This window comes from Pogoniulus pusillus, chromosome 13 (genome assembly GCF_015220805.1).
Source record: "Pogoniulus pusillus isolate bPogPus1 chromosome 13, bPogPus1.pri, whole genome shotgun sequence".
Lineage (NCBI taxonomy): Eukaryota > Metazoa > Chordata > Aves > Piciformes > Lybiidae > Pogoniulus > Pogoniulus pusillus.
Genome location: NC_087276.1, coordinates 28,785,006 through 28,803,428, shown reverse-complemented (window position 1 = coordinate 28,803,428; position 18,423 = coordinate 28,785,006). Strand labels below are relative to the sequence as shown.

The 18,423-nt window shown below is 49.7% G+C and overlaps 1 protein-coding gene across 1 annotated transcript in view; it reads left to right on the top strand.

Annotated features, from left to right (window-relative positions):
• The window catches only part of FAM20C (FAM20C golgi associated secretory pathway kinase), a 96,996-nt gene that overhangs the window by 56,570 nt on the left and 22,003 nt on the right, over positions 1–18,423 (top strand). The gene's annotated exons all lie outside the window — the stretch shown is intronic.

The window sequence follows — 18,423 nt, the reverse complement described above, 5'->3', positions numbered from 1 at the left end:
TGTCCCTGGAGGTGTCCAGGCAAAGCCTGGCTGGGGCACTTAGTGCCATGGTCTAGTTCAATGGCTAGGGCTGGGTGCTAGGTCGGACTGGGTGATCTTGGAGGTCTCTTCCAGCCTGTTTGATTCTATGATTCCCACCAGCACTCCAAAAGATGGAGAGGAAGATGAATTTGCAGCAGCTGAGACTTTCACAGCTGCTATTCTGCATGCATGTGCTGCCTCCTGCCCAGTCAGCACACCTGTATGGATTCTGTACCTCCTGCTGAGCACCCTGTGCAGAGAGTAGGCTTCTTTAAATCAAAGTGTGAAAACCTGAGCTACCAATCTTGGAAATAATACACTTCAGTCCTCACTACTGACTAAAAAGCAGTCATGTGTGTCATTACTTACAACAGAAGCAGTCCTGTAAACACCTTACAAAAGCGGTTCTGAAAAGCATCTTTATTTCACTTACCCCAGCATTCAGTGCTGCTGTGTTTGGTGATAATCAAGACCAGCTGCTATCCCATAATGCTGGAAAAACTCATCTCACCTCGAGTGTTTTAATCATATTTGCTCTCTAACTCTGTACCTGCCTCTTGAATTTGAGATATTCATGCAGTGCAGTGCAGTGCAAGGCCAAGTGCAGGGTTCTACACTGTAGCTGCAACAACCCCAAGCGGTGCTACAGGCTGGGGACAGAGTGCCTGGAGAGCAGCCAGGCAGAGAGGGACCTGGGGGTGCTGGGAGAGAGGAGCTGAAGACGAGGCAGCAGTGTGCCCAGGTGGGCAGCAGAGCCAATGGCATCCTGGGCTGGCTCAGGAGCAGTGTGGCCAGCAGGACAAAGGAGGTTCTTGTGCCCCTGTGCTCAGCACTGCTCAGGCCACACCTTAAGTGCTGTGTCCAGTTCTGGGCTCCTCCATTCAAGAGAGATGTTGAGGTGCTGGAAGGTGTCCAGAAGCTGGTGAGGGGCCTGGAGCAGAGCCCTGTGAGGAGAGGCTGAGGCAGCTGGGGGTGTGCAGCCTGCAGAAGAGGAGGCTCAGGGCAGAGCTCATTGCTGTCTACAACTACCTGAAGGGAGGCTGTAGCCAGGTGGTGTTGGTCTCTTCTGCCAAGCAAGCAGCAACAGAATGAGGAGACACAGTCTCAAATTGTGCTGAGGGAGGTCTAGGCTGGATGTTAGGAGGAAGTTGTTGTCAGAGAGAGTGATTGGCATTGGAATGGGCTGCCCAGGCAGGTTAGAGAGAGAGAAGTGCAGCCCAAAGCCAGAGAGTGAACTGCCTTGCCTGTGTTCGTGTTCTTGTTCTTAGCCATCTCAGCAAGCCTACGAGTGCAGCAGACAACACCACTGTTTCCTTTTCACAGCCTAGCATCTAATTCCTCTCAGCAAAATATCCCAGCTAGGCTCAAGGCAGCACAATCCGGGATCTGAGCAGGCTGAGAGTGGAGAGCTCATCACAGGACCTCCTCTCTTCAGCCGCGCTCCCCGGGAGCAGGAAGGGGACCGCTGGCTGTCGTCTTGATAAGCAGGGATGGGGAAGACATCCTGACAACTGTGCTTATGCTGATATTTTGTGCCCTCTTTGCTTTTGCTGTGGTGACAGGCAGCTACTTACTAGGCAGAACTGGAAGCAGCATTCTGAATCGCTAAAGGAACTTTTCCCAGTCGGTCATACTCGTATGTGTTTTGTGCTGATCAAAGATTCTCTTCATGTCTTATCTATCTGAAAGCTCAGAAAGATGAATGGAGAAAAGAAAAACCAGGAGCTATTCTTCTGTGCTGGTAGACAATGAAATGATGATTGGGGAGATTATGCCTTGGCTTTACTGTCAGCACAATGTCAGTGAGGGCATTGTGGTGTAGAGAGGGTACATTTTGAGGTATTCATCCAAAATCCAGGTTGCTAGGAGGAAAAGAAAAGCCCCAAAGAAGAGTCAAATGTCTGCCTTTATTGTCATCTTTATATTTTAGTGGAGAAAAAAAGGAATCTTTCATATTCTTGCATCATATTAGTTACCCTGATTATTTACCCCTTCACATCCTCTTTGTGTAGTCGGTCAGGAGTGGTAACTCAGCTTTTGCTCAGGTAAAAATCTCCTTATCTGTCTCTATCTATGTATCTGTATTTATCTCCATCCCTGTCTCTGTCTCTGTCTCTCTCCATTTCTATCATCTCTATCATGTTTATATCATCTCATCTCTCTGTCTGTCTACATCTCTATCATCTCTATCTCCATCATGTCTATATCATACCTCTGTCATTTCTACCTCTATTTCTGTCTCCATCTCCATCATCTCTATTACCTCTATCATATTTATCTGTATCTTGTCTATTTCTATCTCTGTCTCAATCTCCATCTCTATCATCTTACTGTCTCCACCTCTATTTCTACCTCTATCATGTCTCTCTCTATACCATGTATATTTCTACCTCTATCTCTGTCTCAATCTCCATCTCTATCATTTCTCTGTCTCCACCTCTATTTCTACCTCTGTCATGTCTCTCTCTATACCATGTATATTTCTACCTCTATCTCTGTCTCCATCTCCATCTCTGTCATGTCTATCTCTATCATCTCTTTCTATCTTCATCTCTATCTCTGTCTCTATCATACCTCTATATATATCTCTGTGATCTCTATTTCTGTCTTCATCTCTATCTCCATCTCTATCATCTCTATTATCTCTATCATGTCTATTTCTATCTCTAGCTGTCTCTATCTCTCCCTCTACCTCTATCTCTATTTCTACCTCTATCTTCTCTCTCTCTATCATCTGTATTTCTATCTCTATGTCTCCATCTCCATCATGTCTATCTCCATCTTCATCTCTCTATCTCTGTCATCTCTATTTCTATCTCTGTCTCCATCTCTATCTCCATTTCTATCACCTCTATTATGTCTATTTCTTTCTCTATCTCTGTCTCTACCTCTACCTCTATGTCTATAACCTCTCTCTATCATCTACATTTCTATCTCTATCTCTGTCTCCGTCTCTATCATGTCTATCTCTATCTCCATCTCTCTATCATCTCTATTTATATCTCTATCTCCATCTCTGTCTCCATCTCCATTTCTATCTCCATTTCTATCATCTCCATCATCTCTCTCTCTGTGTCTCTACCCACCTATACATCTGGTGCACAGTACAGCATGACTCTGGTGCTGCACTGAGCAAGGAACCTGTTTTGCACAACATCTTCACAAAAGCCTTCTTTCTGTGTAAAGAAATCAGAGGTCACTTCATTGTCCTCTAGAAACAGTGCTGGGCTTAAGGAGAATGCCTGAAGTAGGCTTGCCAGGCTTTGGATTGGTTGGACTTTTAATGAGTTGAAAGTAAAGAACTTTGTGATTAGTGAAGAAGAGGCCTTTGAGCTGAGGAATCTGCAGGCTAAAGGTGTTAAGGCTTAATTCCCAAGTCTTGGCTTGGGGATGCTCTTTCCTGGAATGGGAGATGGATGTTCTGGCATATCTGTCCAGAGAAGGGTGACAAAGCTGGTGAAGGGCCTGGAGCACAAACCCTATGAGGAGAGGCTGAGGGAGCAGGGAATGTGCAGCCTGCAGAAGAGGAGGCTCAGGGGTGACCTCATTGCTGTCTGCAACTACCTGAAGGGAGGCTGCAGCCAGGTGGGGTTGGGCTCTGCTGCCAGGCAACCAGCAAGAGAACAAGGGGACACAGTCTCAAGCTGTGCCAGGGCAGGTCTAGGCTGGATGTTGTTAGGAAGTTGTTGTCAGAGAGAGTGATTGGCATTGGAATGGGCTGCCCAGGGAGGTGGTGGAGTTGATGTCCCTGGAGGTGTTCAAGCAAAGCCTGGCTGAGGCTCTTAGTGCCATGGTCTAGTTGACTGGCTAGGGCTGGGTGCTAGGTTGGCCTGGATGATCTTGGAGGTCTCTTCCAACCTGGTTGATTCTGTGATTCTGTGATATCTGTCGTGTGTATTCCGTCCTAGGGAAGGCACAAAGATCAGCTGCATCACATCTTGCTGTGATGGTTTTGCCTTGATTGTAGAGTGAGGGGGAAAGGTGAGACTGAAAATCAGCAGAAGAGTAAGGTCAGGGTGTGGGGACAAGGAGGAGAGGCCTGTAGCCGTGGGATTGTGAAAGGACATTTTGAAGATCACGTTGTAGCAACGTCTGTCAAGAGTGGTTTAGCTCTAGCCAGTCTTGCCCTGGGGCCAGGAGATGGCTTAGGTGACCTCCTGAGCCCTTTTCGCTCTGACTCTGCGACTGGAAGTGGAAAGAAAACCCACTTTAATCTGGCTGTTTCTCTGTGGATTTTCTCTCCATCTCCTCCCCACTCCCCTCCTGCCCCAGGTAACAAGACATTTCTATACACAGGCACTCCTTTGGGAGCTTATTGGTGTCTCCATGTCACAAGTTTATCATTTGTATTAAGTGAGTTGGTCCTTGAGCATGTGCTGCTGCCAAGCTCGCTTGCTCTGCTCAGGAGAAAAGCACTCCAGGGCTGGCATGCAGTGGCATGATCTGGGTATTTGGAATCACAGAATCAAGCAGGTTGGAAGAGACCTCCAAGCTCAGCCAGGCCAACCTAGCACCCAGCCCTGGCCAGTCAACCAGACCATGGCACTAAGTGCCCCAGCCAGGCTTGGCTTGAACACCTCCAGGGATGGTGACTCCACAACCTCCCTGGGCAGCCCATTCCAATGCCAATCACTCTCTCTGCCAACAGCTTCTTCCTAACATCCAGCCTAGACCTCCCCTGCCACAATTTGAGACTCAGTCCCCTTGTTCTGTTGCTCTTGCCTGGCAGAAGAGACCAACCCCACCTGGCTACAGCCTCCCTTCAGGGAGCTGCAGACAGCAATGAGCTCTGCCCTGAGCCTCCTCTGCTGCAGGCTGCACACCCCCAGCTCCCTCAGCCTCTCCTCACAGGGCTGTGTTTCAGGCCAGTTCCTTTTGGCGCTGTGCTAATTATTGCTGTTGCTTTCGCGCCCCTCTGCAAATGTCTGTCTCTGCCACAGCAAATACTCCCTCATTTTCCTCTAGCTGCAGAACAGCTAGTTAAATGAGAGAAGCCTGAATAGCCTGCAGAGACCCATACTGTCGTTGGGATGATAGCAATGAAGCAGGCCAAACATCCTTTCTGTACCACTTAAATTGCATGTCTTTGCATTCCTGCCTCGGCCGCTCGCTTTCTGGACCGTGTTCTGCTCTTGTAAACAGCTCCTATCATTCCTGGGAGTGCTCTTTGGAGCAGAATGCTTTGAGAAAGCCAAAGCCATCAGCTGCCAAGACTCCATAAAGAGGCAGAAATAGGCACCAGAAATCTTTGCTGCTGTAGGTGCAGCTGCATTAGCAGCATCATTTATCTTCCTAAGGACTTAGCGAGTCACTAAAACGTGTTATAAAATGAAGTGGCATTTTCTCCACCTGTTCTAACAGGTGCCAAATGCACAGAGAGCCCTCCTGGGTGACACAAGGCAGCAAAGTCTAAGTACCTTCCTATGGACTGCAGCTGCCTCACAGGCATGGAGCAAAGCTAGAGGTGGGGAGAGTCAGACTGGACATGAGGTGGAAGTTGTTGAGCATGAGAGTGGTGAGAGGCTGGAATGGGTTGCCCAGGGAGGTGGTTGAGGCCCCATGGCTGGAGGTGTTTCAGGCCAGGCTGACTGAGGCTGTGTGCAGCCTGCTCTAGGGTAGGGTGTCCCTGGGCATGGCGGGGGGCGTTGGAACTGGCTGCTCCTTGTGGTCCCTTCCAACCCTGACTGATTCTACGATTCTCCATCAGGTTTTTTTCCACTGGCTGCCTCCTTCACTTGGAGTAACAAGCTTTGGATTATCTCAGCACACTCTAGATCACCCTTCAGCACAATCCAGTTTGACCTGAGAGCTGTGGGTTGTGTGTGTGAATGTAGAAAGTCTTGCAAGCAGACACTGGATTTTCAGTCTGAGTTTTCCACTAGCACAAAGAAGTTTGAACTGGGCGATCTCTGAGTTCCTTTCCAACCTAAACCATTTTATGAGTCTACGATTTCATGCCTGTCTGTGGTGGAAGAATCATAGAATCAAGCAGGTTGGAAGAGACCTCCAAGATCACCCAGGCCAACCTAGCACCCTGCCCTGGCCAATCAACCAGACCATGGCACTAAGTGTCTCATCCAGGCTTTGCTTCAACACCTCCAGACACAGCTACTCTACCACCTCCCTGGGCAGCCCATTCTCTGGACCTTCTGAAGCATCTGTTGCTTGCTGGAGCAAGAGGCAGCCTAATCAAAGCCCCACTGTAGTGCTTCCAAATGCAAGAAGTCCCTGAGTCCCTCCTAGGCCACCAAGTAATTGAGAAAGCAGCAAACTGCTGAGTGGCAGCCTTTTAAGCCTTCTATTAAGTGCATTTTATCATCTAGGTAACACTGTATATTAACTGTTAAGCCTGCAACTTGGCTCCATGACAGACATTTAAACACCTTAAATGCTACCTGGGAAGACAGAAAAGCTGCTTTCCAAAGGAAAATAGAAACCTACAGCAGTGAGTAGACCCAAATAATCTCCAGTTATCTCTTCTGGTAGACAAATGACACTTCTATTGGTAAGCTGTGTCCCTACCAATGCAATTACTACATCTTGTTGGATGTCTCATAGTGATTTTGCTGCTGCTGAATTTCCCTGGCTGGAGAGGGTCAGGGTCTCCATCTGCAAAGTGGTGTAACCCAAAGCAAACCCACTCCCTGCTGCAGCAAAGCTCCTTGTTGTGATCCATGCTCATCCCTAATCCCTGCAGCTGATTCCCCCTCATTGCCTGGCAGAACAGGAGTGCAATGGATTTAAAAGGAGCTGTTGTGGAGCCAGCAGCACATCCTTTCGTTAGTTAAGGTGCCTGGGGCTGACACAAAAGGTGTCTCTTCAGTGGCTCTGGGCTGCAGCACAGGAAGCCAGCATGTGTCTGTCAGGATAGCACTTGACTCAGATTGGGCTGCTTGCCCTCTTTTCTAGCTTTTTGGCTGCTCTACAGATAATAGGACCCCTCCAGAGCAGAGAAACTTGGCACTGAGGCAGGATTCTTTCGAGTAATACATGGCCCTGGTGGGTATTAATCCTGGTAATTTAGGCAGGTGCAAGAGAGTGATCCTGGAAACTAAATATAGATTCCCAGACTAAAGATTTTGTTTCTGTAGCAGCATCTTCTGAAAAGGCAGGGAGCCTGCAGTCTAAGTGTTGTGATGAGGCTCAGTAAGAGAGGCTGAGGGAGCTGGGGGTGTGCAGCCTGCAGAAGAGGAGGCTCAGGGCAGAGCTCATTGCTGTCTACATCTCCCTGAAGGGAGGCTGTAGCCAGGTGGGGTTGGGCTCATCTGCCAGGCAAGCAGCAAGAGAACAAGGGGACACAGTCTCAAGTTGTGGCAGGGGAGGTCTAGGCTGGATGTTAGGAGGAAGTTGTTGTCAGAGAGAGTGATTGGCATTTGAATGGGCTGCCCAGGGAGGTGGTGGAGTCACTGTCCCTGGAGGTGTTGAAGCAAAGCCTGGCTGAGGCACTTAGTGCCATGGTCTGGTTGATTGGCCAGGGCTGGATGATAGGTTCTGGAACCTCTATTACAAGAGGCATGTGGAAGTGCTGGAGTGTGTCCAGAGCAGGGCCAGGAGGATGCTCAGAAGGCTGCAGCAGCTCTGCTGTGAGCACAGACTGAAAGAGTTGGGGCTGTGCAGGCTGCAGAAGAGGAGGCTCTGAGGTGACCTTCTTGTGGCCTTCCAGGATCTGAAGAAGGCCTATAAAAAAGCTGGGGAGGGACTTTTGAGGCTGAGGGAGTGCCAGGACTGGGGGGAATGGAGCAAAGCTGGAGGTGAGGAGATTCAGGCTGGCTGTGAGGAGGAAGTTGTTGGTGATGAGAGTGGTGAGAGGCTGGAATGGGTTGCCCAGGGAGGTGGTTGAGGCCCCATGGCTGGAGGTGTTTGAGGCCAGGCTGGCTGAGGCTGTGTGCAGCCTGCTCTAGGGTAGGGTGTCCCTGGGCATGGCAGGGGGGTTGGAACTGGCTGCTCCTTGTGGTCCCTTCCAACCCTGACTGATTCTACGATTCTAGGTTGGACTGGATGAACTTGGAGGTCTCTTCCAACCTGGTTGATTCTATGATTCTATGATTTTATGAAAAAGAAAACCCCCAAAAATTATTAATGTTGGGTTTGGGCCATCAAGTAACTGCAAAACAAAAAAATAATAACCCTCCAAATCCCTAAGATAAATATTTAAGGAGAAATTGAGCCTTTGCAATTGTCTCTTCACACAAATCACTGTGTTGGTTTATCCAAATACTGCTGAACACCAAAGCAAGTCTCAGCCTTACCTAGGAGGGAGCTGACCCACCAGATTTATTCCTGATTCTGTTAGTTTAGCAGAGTATCACAGTATCACACAGTATCATCAGGGTTGGAAGAGACCTCACAGATCATCAAGTCCAACCCTTTAGCACAGAGCTCAAGGCCAGACCATGGCACCAAGTGCCACATCCAACCTTGCCTTGAACAGCCCCAGGCACGGCGACTCCACCACCTCCCCGGGCAGCCCATTCCAGTGCCCAATGACTCTCTCAGGGAAGAACTTTCTCCTCACCTCCAGCCTAAATTTCCCCTGGCGCAGCCTGAGGCTGTGTCCTCTCGTTCTGGTGCTGGCCACCTGAGAGAAGAGAGCAACCTCCTTCTGGCCACAACCACCCCTCGGGTAGTTGTAGACAGCAATAAGGTCTGCCCTGAGCCTCCTCTTCTCCAGGCTAAACAATCCCAGCTCACAGTATCACAGTATCACAGTATCACCAAGGTTGGAAGAGACCTCACAGATCATCAAGTCCAACCCTTTACCACAGTGCCCAAGGCTAGACCCTCAGCCTCTCCTCATATTACTTGTATTTGTTAAGCAGGAGTCACTTCTCTAGCCATAAGGTCAGCTCACAGTCACATCTTGTCCTCTGTCAATGCAGATGTGACCCTCTCCTCTTTAAACTCCCTTACTGTGTTTTCTCCAAGTTGTGCCATGGCAGGGAAATGTTCCCAAGCTTTGATTTCCCTTTAGTTGTTATTTCTCCTCTGTTGCTGTTACCTTGTTGATTTGTCTCTTCCCTTACACTGCAGTTGGTCTGGTGCCACTGTGTAGTTTCTAACTCTGTGTGGTATCAACAGACCTCCATCTGTCTCTCCTCCAGAGCTTCCCAGCCTGCCATTATAAATATGCCAAATCCTTCTCCAAAGACAGGATCACCAGATTCCAACTGTTTGCAAAATAGGAGCCACTGCCAGAAGTCCTCTCCTGCTGCCTGCAACCTCTGTAGAACCTGTGTCCTGTGACTGCTGGCACTGCGGGAGCTCTGAGCACTGCTTTCATTTATTGCCCCTCTGTGATGCTTTGAGAGTTACCTGCCCCCACCTCACATTGAAATCACCCAGACTAGACTCAGCCAGCTGGAAGTTAAGGAATGAAGCTTCATATTCACAGCTTAGCACAAGATACAAGCAGATAGTTACAATATATTACAAACAGAACCATAGAATCAAGCAGGTTGGAAGAGACCTCCAAGCTCATCCAGGGCAACCTAGCTCCCAGCCCTATCCAACCAACCAGACCATGGCACTAAGTGCCTCATCAGCTCTACTCTTGAACACCTCCAGGGAAGGTGACTTGCTGACTGTACCTCAGCATTGCTGAGAGCAGAACTTGATCTAGAGCACCTCTGCTCCAGCCAGGGGGATGGATTTAATGATCTCCTTGGGTCCCTTCCAATCCCTAACATCCTGTGATAGGCTGCAAGAGTTGGGGTTTTCAGGCTGGAGAAGAGAAGGCTTTGAGGAGACCTTGTAGTCGCCCTCCAGTATCTGAAGGGAGCCTACAGGAGGGCTGGGGAAGCACTACTGACAAGGTCTTGTAATGAGAGGATGAGGAGGAATGGGTTTAAAGTGGCAGAGGGGAGATTGAAAGTAGATGTTAGGAAGAAGTTCTTTATAGTGAGGGTGGTGAGACACTGGCAGAGGTTGGCCAGGGAGGTTGTGGAGCACAGGATCACCCAATGTGATCTTTGATCACATTGGGTGATCCTGTGCTCCACAACCTCCCTGGAGGTGTTCAAGGCCAGGTTGGATGAGGCCTTGAGCAACCTGTTCTAGTGGGAGGTGTCCCTGTCTGTGGCAGAGTGCTTGGAAGTAGCTGATCCTTGAGATCCCTTCCAATCTAAACCATTGCATGATTCTATGCTCTTCCTACATATGCCTAAGACCAGATCATGAGAAGAGCCAGCACCAAACTGGGCAATGCACTGATTAGATTGGAACACTTGAAAAAACAGCAACTGTTTAAATGCACACAACAGAAAACCATGTTTAAATCCCTTTGGATGAAGTAAAATACATATATATGTATGTAGGATATTCTGTAAGTGCCCTTTTAACACTGTGAAAACCATTCTCATGGCAGTCCATTGATCCCATTGATTCAAAAGTGTTGTCAGCCTCATGTGGCTTTTGAAATCCAGCTGTGCACCTTAGGGTATGATCATCACACGTGTTAGTGTTTGCTGGGTTGTTAGTTAGCAGCTTACTGTGTGGCCAGTAGGTCAAGGGAGGTTATTCTGCCCCTGTACTCAGCACTGGTGAGACCACACCTTGAGTGCTGTGTCCAATTCTGGGCCCCTCAATTCAAGAAGGATGTTGAGGTGCTGGAACATGTCCAGAGAAGGGCAACAAAGCTGGTGAGGGGTCTGGAGCACAAATCCTATGAGGAGAGGTTGAGGGAGCTGGGCCTGTTTAGCCTGGAGAAGAGGAGGCTCAGGGGTGACCTTATTACTGTCTACAACTACCTGAAGGGGCATTGTAGCCAGGTGGGGGGTGGCCTCTTCTGCCAGGCAACCAGCAATAGAACAAGGGGACACAGTCTCAAGTTGTGCCAGGGTAGATATAGGCTGGATATTAGGAAGTTCTTCACAGAGAGAGTGATTGGCATTGGAATGGGCTGCCCAGGGAGGTGATGGAGACACTGTCCTTGGGGGTCTTCAAGAAAAGACTGGATGAGGCACTTAGTGCCATGGTCTGGTTGATTGGTTAGGGCTGGGTGCTAGGTTGGACTGGATGATCTTGGAGGTCTCTTCCAACCTGGTTGATTCTATGATTCTATGATTCTACTGTGGCTGAGGAATTAGCAGCAAATCTCTTCAGGTGCTGCTGCAGACATCACATTAACAATAAACATACGTTTGAATCTCTTGCCAGCTAAAGGCAGATCCAAAGAACAAGGCTCCTGTTTTATCTGTGGGATGTTGGAATAAGCCAGCAGGATGTTGGGATAAGGTTATTCCAGGAGAGGGTTTCACATTTGAATCTGTTGCATTTTAGTTCTATGGAGCTTTGCAAAGAAACATAAAGAACATAAAGCATAGAATCGTAGAATCGACCAGGTTGGAAGAGACCTCCAAAGCTCATCCACTCCAACCTAGCACCCAGCCCTGGCCAATCAACCAGACCATGGCACTAAGTGCCCCAGCCAGGCTTGGCTTCAACACCTCCATGCACAGTGACTCCACCACCTCCCTGGGCAGCCCATTCCAATGCCAATCACTCTCTCTGAGAACAACTTCCTCCTAACATCCAGCCTAGACCTCCCCTGGCACAACTTGAGACTGTGTCCCCTTGTTCTATTGCTGCTTGCCTGGCAGAAGAGCCCAACCCCACCTGGCTACAGCCTCCCTTCAGGTAGTTGTAGACAGCATCTTGGGGAGTTGATAATTCCTCCTTCCAGGCTGTATTCAGAATCACAGAATGTTAGAGGCTGGAAGGGACCTCAGAGATTACAGAGTTCAGTCCTTTCTGCCAAAGCAGGATCACTCTGGGTAGTCAACACAGGAATGCATCCAGGCTGTTCTAAATGTTTCCAGAGGAGGAGAATCATAGAATCACAGAATCAGTCAGGGTTGGAAGGGACCACAAGGAGCAGCCAGTTCCAACCCCCCTGCCATGCCCAGGGACACCCTACCCTAGAGCAGGCTGCACACAGCCTCAGCCAGCCTGGCCTGAAACACCTCCAGCCATGGGGCCTCAACCCCCTCCCTGGGCAACCCATTCCAGCCTCTCACCACTCTCATGCTCAACAACTTCCTCCCCATGGCCACTCTGAGACTCCACAACCTCTCTGAGTTCCAGTGCTCTGTCACCCTCACTGTAGAGAAATTTCTCCTCATGTTGAGGTGAAACCTTCTCTGTTCAGGTTTGTATCCATCATTCCTTGTCTTATTACTGCACACCACCCAAAAGAAATTGGCCTCCCTCCACTTCACACCCACCCCTCAGATATTTATAGCCATTGATCAGATCCCCTCTCAGTCTTCTCAAGACTAAATACCCCAGGGCTCTGCCAATGCTTCCAAGAGACAGAGAAGTGAGCACCGTGCCTGTTTCTGAGCAGCATTAGCCATGGGGACAGTGGCCAGAACGTGTTTTTCTGTAGATACACAGCAGGAAGCACCTGAAGCACCAAGGAAACTTGGGAGCTTGTTTGATGCTGTATAGTTGGGTCCAAAGAATGTGAGTTATTTCCATTGTCTACATTGCAGTGTGGCTTTGGAGTCCATTTTGGCAGGTTTTCAGCCTCATTGCTGTCTACAACTACCTGAAGGGAGGTTGTAGCCAGGTGGGGTTGGGCTCTTCTCCCAGGCAAGCAGCAACAGAAGAAGGGGACAGAGTCTCAAGTTGTTCCAGGGGAGGTCTAGGCTGGATGTTAGGATGAAGTTGTTGTCAGAGAGAGTGATTGGCATTGGAATGGGCTGCCCAGGGAGGTGGTGGGAGCTGGGCTTGTTTAGCCTGGAGAAGAGGAGGCTCAGGGGTGATCTTATTACTGTCTACAACTACCTGAAGGGGCATTGTAGCCAGGTGGGGTTGGGCTCTTCTGCCAGGCAACCAGCAATAGAACAAGGGGACACAGTCTCAAGTTGTGCCAGGGTAGGTATAGGCTGGATATTAGGAAGAAGTTCCTAATATCCAGCCTATACCTATTAGGAAGAGAGAGTGATTTCCCATTGGAATGGGCTGCCCAGGGAGGTGGTGGAGGCACCGTCCCTGGGGGTCTTCAAGAAAAGCCTGGATGAGACACTTAGTGCCATGGTCTGGTTGATTGGATAGGGCTGGGTGCTAGGTTGGCCTGGATGATCTTGGAGGTCTCTTCCAACCTGGTTGATTCTGTGATTCTATGCACTTGAGTTCATGGATCTCTAGGAGGGTGCACTGCCGCTTACTAATGCAGTATGACAGGAGAGAAATATGTACAAACAAGTCCAAGCCTGCAAGACAGCTATGCTTAGCTTACATGAATAATATCCCCAGCCATTGCCAGGGGTGGCAGGGAGCAAATGGAGAAGTGACATTAGAGAGACCAGACTACCCCAGCAGCGATGCACTGACTGCCTGGCATCTCGAGCAGGCGGCGCAGAGCCTCGGGGGGGGTAGCTGTGCTGGCAAGATTGAGATCTAGCCCTTATTGAAGCCTGATTTTCTGGAGCAAGATTTCCTTGTAAAGGAGCAGCCACGATTTGTTTAAAGTCTTTCAGAGATAAAAAAGCTGATGGCATTGATTAGCTAATTAGTAGTGTTTTCTGCAGCTTATCAGCTGTGCTGATGTGTGTAAGGTTTGCTGGGGGGGGGGGGGTTGGGGGTTCCTCTGGAGTTCTATGGATATCATAGAGTGCTTTAGGTTGGAAGGGACCTCAAAGGTCAGCCAGTTCCAACCTCTGCCATAGGCAGGGACACCTCCCACTAGAACAGGTCACTCAAGGTCTCATCCAGCCTGGCCTTGAACACCTCCAGGGAGGTCGTGGAGCACAGAATCACCCAATGTGATCTTGATTGGGTGATTCTGTGCTCCACGACCTCCCTGGGCAACCTGTGCCAGTGTCTCACCCCCCTGACTGCAAAGAACTTCTCCCTAACATCCAATTTAACTCTCCCCTCTGCCAATTAAAACCCATTACCCTTCCTCCTGTCATTACAAGATCTTGTAAACAGCCCCTCCCCAGCCCTCCTGTAGGCTTCCTCCAGATGCTGGAAGGCTACTACAAGATCTCCTCAAAGCCTACTCTTCTCCAGGCTGAAAACACCAACTCTTGCAGCCTGTCCTCATAGCAGAGGTGCTTCAGCCCTCTGAGCATCTTCATGGTCTCTTCTTGACTCACTCAAACAGTTCAATGACCTTGTGTTGGGGGCTCCAGAACTGCACATAGACTCCAGGTGGGGTCTGAGGAGAGCAGAGTAAAAGGGTAGAATCCCCTCCCTTGTCCTGCTGGCCATGCATTTGACACAAGTCAAATATCTTGATGTCTCTATAATGGCAATTGCTTGTCATTTAGAGCTAGAGAATCATAGAATCATAGAATCAAGCAGGTTGGAAGAGACCTCTAAGCTCATCCAGCCCAACCTAGCACCCAGCCCTGGCCAATCAACCAGACCATGGCACTAAGTGCCTCAGCCAGGCTTTGCTTGAACACCTCCAGGGATGGTGACACCACCACCTCCCTGGGCAGCCCATGTTCATAGCAAAAGGAGGGATCTCAGCCTTTCAAACTCTGCTGGTTCTATAGAAAAGTCTTCATACAGCCAAGAAGTGCAAGACTTTACTGCTTTCTCCAGCAGGATGGATACAGGAGGGCTCGAGGCAGATCCCAGTCCCAGCAGTCCTGGGGGTGGGTGGACATGGCTTTGCATTCCACTAAGCCCCATAATTAGGATTTACTGCAAGTTCTCTGGGGGTTTGAGATCTGCCCCAACACAACTCTAAAGACTTTCATGAGACAAAGTCTTGGTGCAGAAGTTCTATTTTAACAGCAGCATGTAGCATGGGTGATGCACAAGCTGTCAGCTGCCCACCTGCGACAGCAGGGAAGGAGAAAGAGATTTGTTTTCCTATTGCAGGAGCTGTCCTCCCTTGCAGATGCTCTGCAGAACAGCTTTACAGTGCCTGTATCTCAGTTAAGACTTCAAAATAGGGCACAAGGCAGGTTTGAGGTGGCACTGAGATACAGCACTGCTCACCTACCTGAGCTGTGCACCTTCCAAAAGCCATCACGACTGGAAACCGCTTAGAGATTAACACAGGCTCACAGGATCACAGAATATTAGGAGTTGGAGGGGACCCAAGGAGATCATCCAGTCCAACCCCCCTGCCAGAGCAGGACAATCTTATCTAACACAGATCACACAGGAACACATCCAGACAGGCCTTGAAAATCTCCAGAGACAAGACCCCACAACCTCTCTGGGCAGCCTGTGCCAGTGCCCTGGGACCCTTACAGTAAAGAAGTTCCCCCTTATGTTGAGGCAGAACCTCTTTTGCTGCAACTTACACCCACTGCTCCTTGTCCTATCCCAGGGAGCAGTGAGCAGAGCCTGTCCCCCCCTCCTGGCAGCCCTCAGATACTTATAAACATTTATCACATCCCCTCTCAGTCTTCTCTTCTCCAGACTAAGCACCCCCAGGTCCCTCAGCCTCTCCTCATCAGGCAGCCCTCCAGACCCCTCATCATCCTCATCGCCCTCCACTGGACCCTCTGCAGCAGATCCCTGTCCCTCTTCAACCAGGGAGCCCAAAACTGAACACAGTATTCAAGATGAGGTCTCAGCAGGGGAGAGTAGAAGGGGCAGAGATCCTCCCTTGATCTGCTGGACACACTCTTCCTAATGCGCCCCAAGATCCCACTGGCCTTCTTGGCCACAAGGGCACATTGCTGTGCCATGGGTAAGTTGTTAGCCACCAGGACCCCCAGGTCCCTCTCCACAGGGCTGCTCTCCAGCAGATTCCTGTCCCTTTTCAACTGGGGAGCCCAAAACTGAAGGCAGTATTCAAGATGAAGTCTCACCAGGGCAGGGTAGAGGAGGAGAAGAACCTCCCTTGATCTGCTGGACACACTCTTCTTAATGCACCTCAGCATCCCATTGGCCTTCTTGGCCACAAGGGCACATTGCTGTGCCATGGATGTTCTCCACCAGCACTCTCAGGTCCCTTTTCATGGTGCTGCTCTCCAGCAGATCACCCCCCAGCCTGTACTGGAGCAGTTTATTCTTCCTCCCCAGATCATAGAATCATAGAATCATAGAATCAACCAGGTTGGAAGAGACCTCCAAGATCATCCAGGCCAACCTAGCACCCAGCCCTGGCCAATCAACCAGACCATGGCACTAAGTGTCTCATCCAGTCTTTTCTTGAAGACCCCCAGGGACAGTGCCTCCACCACCTCCCTGGGCAGCCCATTCCAATGCCAATCACTCTCTCTGTGAAGAACTTCTTCCTAACATCCAGCCTAGACCTCCCCTGGCACAACTTGAGACTGTGTCCCCTTGTTCTATTGCTGGTTGCCTGGGAGAAGAGGCCACCCCCCACCTGGCTACAATGCCCCTTCAGGTAGTTGTAGACAGTAATAAGATCACCCCTGAGCCTCCTCTTCTCCAGGCTAAACAGGCCCAGCTCCCTCCACCTCTCCTCATAGGATTTGTGCTCCAGGCCCTTCACCAGCTTCGTTGCCCTTCTCTGGACACCTTCCAGCACCTCAACATCTCTCTTGAATTGAGGGGCCCAGAACTGGACACAGTACTCAAGGTGTGGTCTGACCAGTGCTGAGTACAGGGGAAGAAGAACCTCCCTTGATCTACTGGCCACACCCTCTCTATTTTCCATGGAGTTTGGTGTTGGAGATTTTTAGCCTTTCCATTTCCAACAGCATGACTCCCCCCCCCCTTTTTTTTTTGGTTGTTTTTTTTTTGCTATTGCTTCTTAAACTGAAGGCACAACAAATTCTGCATCCTCTCCAGAGCACAGTTTTGTTCATGTTCTTTGAAACATGACATGTGTCGTGGCCATCAAACTGCAGCCATCCCATTTCTGCTGCAAGGAGGAAAACATGTCACTTCTGGCTCCCACTAACACAAAGGGAAAGGCATCCTTACGAGAGGAGCTGCATGGCTGCCAAAGATGAAAGCTGAAAAAGAAATGTTATTGCTGTTGGAAATTTCATAATTGCAGCTAATGATAATTTAATGAAGTGACATTGTCTTTGCTGCTGTCACTAATGAAATGTCTGAGTGTGATAAACCAGAGCCTGCTAAGCAGAGCAAGAGTCTGGGGTGGAAGTGCTTTGTGACAGCAGCTTGCCTGAGTGCCTGGGTTGGTTGTGTGGCTGTTGGAGCTGCAATTCTAGCTCAGGCAGCAGAATATTCAGAACAGAGAAACTTGGAAGTAGAAGCTCTGAAGGGAGAGTAGGTTCAGAGTGGTCTTGAGGAGGAATTTCTTCACCGTGAGAGTGGTGAGAGGCTGGAATGGGCTGCCCAGGGGGGCAGTTGAGGCCCCATGGCTGGAGGTGTTTGAGGCCAGGCTGGCTGAGGCTGTGTGCAGCCTGCTCTAGGGTAGGGTGTCCCTGGGCATGGCAGAGGGGTTGGAAGTGGCTGCTCCTTGTGGTGCCTTCCAACACTGACTGATTGTATGATTCTATGATTCTAGGGATAGGCCAAATAACGACACCAATGGATAAGTTAATATAATTTCATTGGAGCATCAAGAGCTATGTCTAGAAGCACAGCCTGGACCTTCCCCTTGCTGCTTCTGCCTCTTCAGCTGTGCCCGCTGCTCTTAGAATCATAGAATCATAGAATCAACCAGGTTGGAAGAGGCCCCCAAGATCATCCAGGCCAACCTAGCACCCAGCCCTGGCCAATCAACCAGACCATGGCACTAAGTGCCCCAGCCAGGCTTTGCTTCAACACCTCCAGGAATGGTGACTCCACCACCTCCCTGGGCAGCCCATTCCAATGCCAATCACTCTCTCTGACAACAACTTCCTCCTAACATCCAGCCTAGACCTCCCCCGGCACAGCTTGAGACTGTGTCCCCTTCTTCTGTTGCTGCTTGCCTGAGAGAAGAGCCCAACTCCATCTGGCTACAGCCTCCCTCCAGGGAGCTGTAGACAGCAATGAGGTCACCCCAAGCCTCCTCTTTTCCAGGCTGCCCACCCCCAGCTCCCTCAGCCTCTCCTCACAGGGTTTGTGTTCCAGGCCCTTCCCCAGCCTTGTTGCCCTTCTCTGCACACCTTCCAGCACCTCAACACGTGGGGGGCTGTTATTCCCCATCTCAGTCCCTGCCTCTGGGATGGATTCAAGGACACTGCAGCACAGGGCAGCTCATTGCTTATCAGTTCATGTCCTGCTCCCAAGAAACACTTATGTAGCCTTCTGATGGAAAGTATATAAACCCATGGAACTTGCTTACCTTAAGCTTTGCCCCATCTCTTATTATTCTGATGCCCATGGCATGCAGCCTGTGGCAGTGGTGAGTTTATTCTACCAGGGGAGGGATCCACCTTAACCCAGGACAGGTTGCTTTGGGCTTTTTTCTGGTTGTTGTTGCACTGGTTTAAAATAAAATAGAAGGTCAAATGCAGGCTGAGTGGTAAATGCTGCACACATGATGTCCTTAAAGGCTTTCCACTA